Source organism: Marmota monax, unplaced genomic scaffold, assembly GCF_021218885.2.
Source record: "Marmota monax isolate L192 unplaced genomic scaffold, Marmota_monax_Labrador192_F-V1.1 WCK01_AAM20220418_F8-fsc00014, whole genome shotgun sequence".
Lineage (NCBI taxonomy): Eukaryota > Metazoa > Chordata > Mammalia > Rodentia > Sciuridae > Marmota > Marmota monax.
Window position 1 is genome coordinate 23,790,237 of NW_026695222.1, and position 6,000 is coordinate 23,796,236.

Sequence of the window (6,000 nt, forward strand, 5' to 3'; positions counted from 1 at the left end):
ATAATGGTGGGGTTTGTTGTTACATATTTGGCCAATATCCCTTCCTTTTTTTTGTTTTTTAGATGTCAATGGACCTTTATTTTATTTATTTATATGTGGTGCTGAGAATCGAACCCGGGGCCCCACACATGTTAGGCAAGTGCTCTACCACTGAGCCACAACCTCCCTTCCTCTTTCTTTCATTTCATGAGAAATCTAGTTGGGCTCATCTTACTGGTGAGGAGGCAGAGGTTCACAGCTGATGTGGTGACTTGCCCTAGGTCCCATGGTAAGAGAGTGGCGGGCCTAAGACTTCCACCCAGATATGTCTGACTCAAAAATTTGACTCAAGACTACCCTGACCGACACCTGTGTTCCCAGCTACTCAAGAGGCTGAGGCAGGAGGATCACAAATTAGAGGCCAGCCTGGGCAACTTAGACTCTGTCTAAAATAAATAAAATGGCTGGGAATGTAGCTCAGAGGTAGGGCACCTCTGGGTTCAATCTCCAGTACTGGGGGAAAAAAAAAAAAACCAAAGCAAAACAAAACCCTCCCATCAATTCAGCTCCTAGGTTTAGCTTGCGTGTGTCTCTGTACACATCTGCAGGGTGCTTCTGTGTACTCAGAGTTGGAAAAGCATCTGGTCGTGCCTGTTCCGTTAATTATTTTAAACAAAGATTTTTACCAGATATAGGCCTCAATTGTTTTAGTGAGGCACAACCTCAATTTGAAGTGCCCAATTTCTATTTTTTTGGTGGTGCTGGGGATTGAACCCAGGGCCTTGTGCATGTGGGGCAAGCACTCTACCAACTGAGCTATATCCCCAGCCCCATGAAACACCTCTAAATCTTGAGTGTACAGCTAGAAGAACTTGGAACTTGGAACATAACATTCACCTGTGTAATCACTATGCAGATCACAATAGTAAACAAGGACAGATAATTTATAAAGAATCAGACAGGATGAGCTCAAAGACCCTCAATACAAAGACGTGATAGATATTTGCCAGGTAAAGTGGTGCACACTGGTAATCCCAGCAACTCAGGAGGCTGGGGCAGGAGGATCACAAGTTCCAGACCAGCCTCTGTAATTCAGCAAGAATCTGTCTCAAAATAAAATTTAAAAAGGGCTGGGGATGTAGCTCAGTGGTAATCCCCAGTACCAAAAAATAAAAAATAAAATAAAATAATAATAATAATTGATAAATGTTTGAGGCAATGGAGATGCTAATTACCCTGATTTGATCAATACGCATTATATACACTTCCTAAATTCTCACTCTTACCCTGTAAGTATGTATAAATGCTGGTTTAAAAAATTCACACTGTGTACAGCCCACCTGAGGCGCTCCCTTTCCACCTGAGAACCCCATTGAGCCCCTGTTTTGACTTTGGTCAACCTGAGTTGGTTGTACCTGTCCTAAGCATTTCGTCTTTGGATTCACATAGTGCTTCTGTTTGAGGAGGCTGGTCGCTAATACTGAACAAACTGCAGTCAGCTAAACTCCTTCTGTTCTCACTGAACCTCCCAGAGTGGCTGAATAAGGCAGTGCCTTTTCCGATTCCCATTTTACAGATGGGGAAACAGGCACAGAGAGGACCCATGACTTGCCTTGAGGTCACCCAGAGCTATCTGATTCCACAATTCTGGTCCTCATCCTTACACTGGGTCATCCTGCCTCCTTCCGGAAATCTGCAGGACAGGTGGTATTGCCATTAGGGTGCAGAGAGATCAAGAGAGCCTGGAGCTCAGAGCTGCTTCCACACAGGATTTATTTGCTGAGGAGTCAGTTCCTCTGAAGCCGTGATGAGTTTCGCAGAGCTTGGGTCCTACCTGTGGTTTTCCACATGCCCCCTCCTCAGTTCTCTTCCTCCGACTGCTTGGATTCAGAGTGACACAGATCTGGGTTGCTGTCCCAAGTCTGCCAGTTCCTGTGTGACCTTGGACAAGCTACTTAACCTCTGTGAACATCTTTCCTCAACTGGCAAATGAGAGGATGACTGAGATGATTTCTAAAGACCTTTGGTCTCCTCTCTCAAGTACCAGACTCCTGCTTCACATCTTTTCTAAAAAACTACTTTAAAAAGAATACTGTGTAAAAGTCAGAGAGACCTGGCATGGAATCCAATTTCCCCAGCAACTAGTTGTGTGAACTTGGGCAAATTCCTTGACCTCTCTGAGTTTCCATTTTCTTGTCTGTAGAATGGGGATCCTGATACTTAACCCGTGGAGCTGAGAGGAGGCTTAAATGAAATCATGATATGCACGAAACACTTAGAGCCTGCAGTCTCGTATGTGCTAAATGAAGTGGGGACTCTTAGGATTATTAGCAATTATTATTCACTGACAGCTTGCTCTGTGCCAGACATTGTGACAAGTGTCCTAAGATGGACTAACTCTTTTAGTCCTCACACTGATGTCTCGAGGTAGCTTCACTTAGTGAACGAGGAAACAGAGGCACAGAGAGAATAAATAACTTGCTGATGGTCACACAGGGCTGGGCCATGAACCAGGCTGTCAGGACATAGAGCCTGCCCCCTCACCCACCAGGCTGTCCTGCCTTGGATCCTACCACACTCTGGGAGAATTTCCCCTTCCCTTACCCAAGCCCAGAAAGAATTCCAATGGGGACATTGAAGGAGGCAATAGCAGACTCCAGTGGGGTAAAATCCAGGGGGGAGAAAAAAGGTTCTTACCCTGTGTGAGGTTGACAGCCCTTAACTTGGGCCACCCCAATTGCTTCCCGTCCCCACACCTGACATCTCTACCCACTGCAAAGCTACCGTAGTGAAAGCAGGACCATTCTATGCGGATGCAGATGGAGAGGGGACTCATCAGATGAGGCGGCCCGGCAGGATTTTCTGTGGATGTGCAAACTCACGAGGTAAATGATGGGGGTTCTACCTGAGTGGCTCTGCTGCAGGCTGTGCTTTCCCGTGTCCATCTGTCTGTCTGTATTTATGAAGTGGCAATGATTGGGTGCACATCCGGCTCTGCCACCCGCTGATGAGGTCACCCTGGGCAAATGACTTGCCCTCTGAGCATCTGTTTCTTTATGCGTATAAAAGGGGGCTCCTGCTGCTGCTGGGATCTACGCGTCTTGCAGAGTGCTTCAGATGGCGCATTGTGGGACAGCCTCTGGTCCAGACAGCTCAGATCCAGGTGGGCTTTTGTGTATTTATGCACGATGTTCATTTCCTGTACACCCTGTGGGAGAGGCTACGCAGGGCTGGGGGACGAGCTCTCTGTGATTCCAGGGAGCGGGGTGTGCCCACGTGAGAGCATCAGGGCGTGCAGATGCACCCACACCCTGCCTGTGTTCGGGACCCTGTTACTCTGGAACCAGCTCCAGACCTTAGCCGCCGAAGCTCACACATGCCTCCGCGTCTTGTCTATACAATGGGTGGCATTCCTACCTCAAAGGAAGCCAAGAGGACGAACCCTCAATGGGAAGTTCCGCGCCAATGCCCGTGCCAGTCATGTGGAGTGACCGTGTCAGGCATTCTGAGAGAGTGGGCATCACTTAGTCTCCTGGGGTCCCGAGCACCAGGGCCTCCCCTGGGTTGCTGAGCTCGCCTTGGTGTACTGGGGACCCAGCCTGCCCCAGTCAGAAGAGGCCTAAGTTCACTTTTTCCAGAGGGACATCCAAGGCCCAGAGACAGATGAGGACTTGCCTCAGGACACCAGCACCCTGGGTGCAGGGATGCGGTGGATTGGCAGTCGTGGTTGGAGGGTCAGAGACCGCAGCCCTCACTGCTCTGCCCTTGTGCCTCCCCCAGCACTCGGCGGTCAGTCAGTGGCCGGCCAGGCTGGGGACTCCGCAGCAGTGGTAAGGTGTGGGCTTTGGCAGTGTGTGCTGTCTGGGCCACGGAGGTGGGGACTTGGCGGCTGCCTGGGGCAGGAATTCCATGTGTCTGGGGAAGACCTGGCTTGAGTTGCTGGGTCCCATCCCCCAGCCCTGTGCAGCCAGCTGGGCTAGACTGGGCCTGCCACCTCCAGACTGGTTTAGCCTGGGGCTTCTCAGAGGTTGCTAGAAGAAGAGGCGGAGGGTGGCAGATACTTCTACCCTCATTTTTTGATACACCACTGTTACAAAAGAAATGTTTGTTATCTATGGAGGATTCAAGCCATCAAAGAGGAGCCGGGCACAGTGGTGCCCACCTATAATCCTAGTGGCTCTAGAGGCTGAGAGAGGAGGATCACGAGTTCAAAGCCAACTTCAGCAACAGCAGGGTGCTAAACAACTCAGTGAGTCCCTGTCTTTAAATAAAATACAAAATAGGGCTGGGGATGTGGCTCAGTGGTTGAGTGACCCTGAGTTCAATCCCAGTACCAAAAAAAAAAACAAAAAAAACACCCAAGTAATCAAAGAGGAGAATATAAGCTCTTGCTCATCCAGAATAGCTGAGATTTAACCACACACTCACATGTGTGTGCACACATCTGTACACTCAGGTGTGCACCAGGGCACACACGTGTGACTCACATGTGCGTGTAAGTGTATTTGCACACACGTAATGCCCAAGTGCAGAGCCACACAGGTACACAGAAATACACACACAGAGCTCCACACCGTGTACTTGCCACTGTTCTGACTTCATGGATGTTAATTCATTTAATCTTACAACCATGGATGGGGCAGGAAGCACCACTTCTTCCACATGGTGGATGAGGAACAAGATCGCCAAGGAGCCATTGCTCCAGGACACCCAATTAGTGTGAGGAATAGAGGGGACCTGAACCCAGGCCCGTGTCCTGCTGCACGGTGCTGCGTTTGGGTGGCTTCATGGCAAATATCCTCCTAGGTCTTTTGCCTAATGCATCTCTATCTGGTTTGGCCACAAAAAAAAAAAAAAAAATGGCATTCTTTCAACATCCTGGGTCTGTTGCAGAGCCGCTGACTTGACTTTGGGCTCCTTCCTTCAACTCTTAGTGCTGGTTTCTTCATCTGTCCAGTGAGGGGTGTAGCTCCTGCCTCTGAGGGTTGGCCCAGATTGTGCGTAAAGCTCTCAGCCCTGGGCCTGGCACAGAGTAGGCGCTCATTAGCCAGGGCCGTCTTCAATGCCCACTCTGAGGCTGGAAGTCTTGGTAGGGAGAACGGTCAGAAAATACTGTCCTGAGGTGAGGAGGCCTTAATGCGACAGGTCTGGGAGGCAGAGAGAAGCCCGGAGGCCAGCCTGGGGTCTCTCCAGGAGAAGGGTGCGTCCTCCTGGATTCCTGCCTCCAGCACATCCCCGTTCTGCCCGCAGCTCAGAAGCAGCCCTGACACTCCAGATAGAAGCAGAACAGCGGGATGGGGAGGACTGGAGAGAAGGCCCATGGATCAGCGGGTGGGGCCTCCCTGTCCAGTCTGGCTGGGCTGGAAGGGAGGGGGCTGTGGGGCCTGGGACGTCAGATGCCATCAGCTCCTGGGGGATATTAAAGTCTCCGCACAGCCAGGCAGGCCAGGTGTCTGCAGAGGTCCCCTGCAAACCACCTGTCCTGGGTATGCGCCCCTGGGAGCCACTGCCTGGTCCCCAAGCTTCTCTGCTTCTCTGTACTTTCCTTCTCTGTGTTCTCTATGCCATCTCCACCCCCCTCTTAATTCAAAGCTGCAGCACCTCAGGAGCAAGAGGGCCCTGCAGTGTGGTTGGGAGAGGTTGGCGCTGCCTCTGTGGGCATCTGCTGGGCCTTGGAGAGGGCTGGAGAAGAGGATGTCTGGTTGTCTGTCCCCTGGGTGGGCAGGACAGGGCCTGGCTTTGGCATTGTGGCTCGTCCCACCCCTGGGGGCTTGGTCTGTGTTAGCCACTGTCTGGGCATTCCTTCTCCTCACCCAACCCTCTCAGTCCACTGGGGTGGGGAGGAAGCAGCACTGGGCATCTGCACCAGAACTGGGTCAGGCCATCTTTGCCAAGTTCCCAGGGAGCAGCCTCCGGGCTGGCAATGCCCGTGGAGGACCTCAGGGCGTGCTGCTCTCCTGCCTGCCCCTTCTAGGCAGCTGGCTCTGACTGTACCAGGCCAATTTGTGCCCCCAGCCAGCT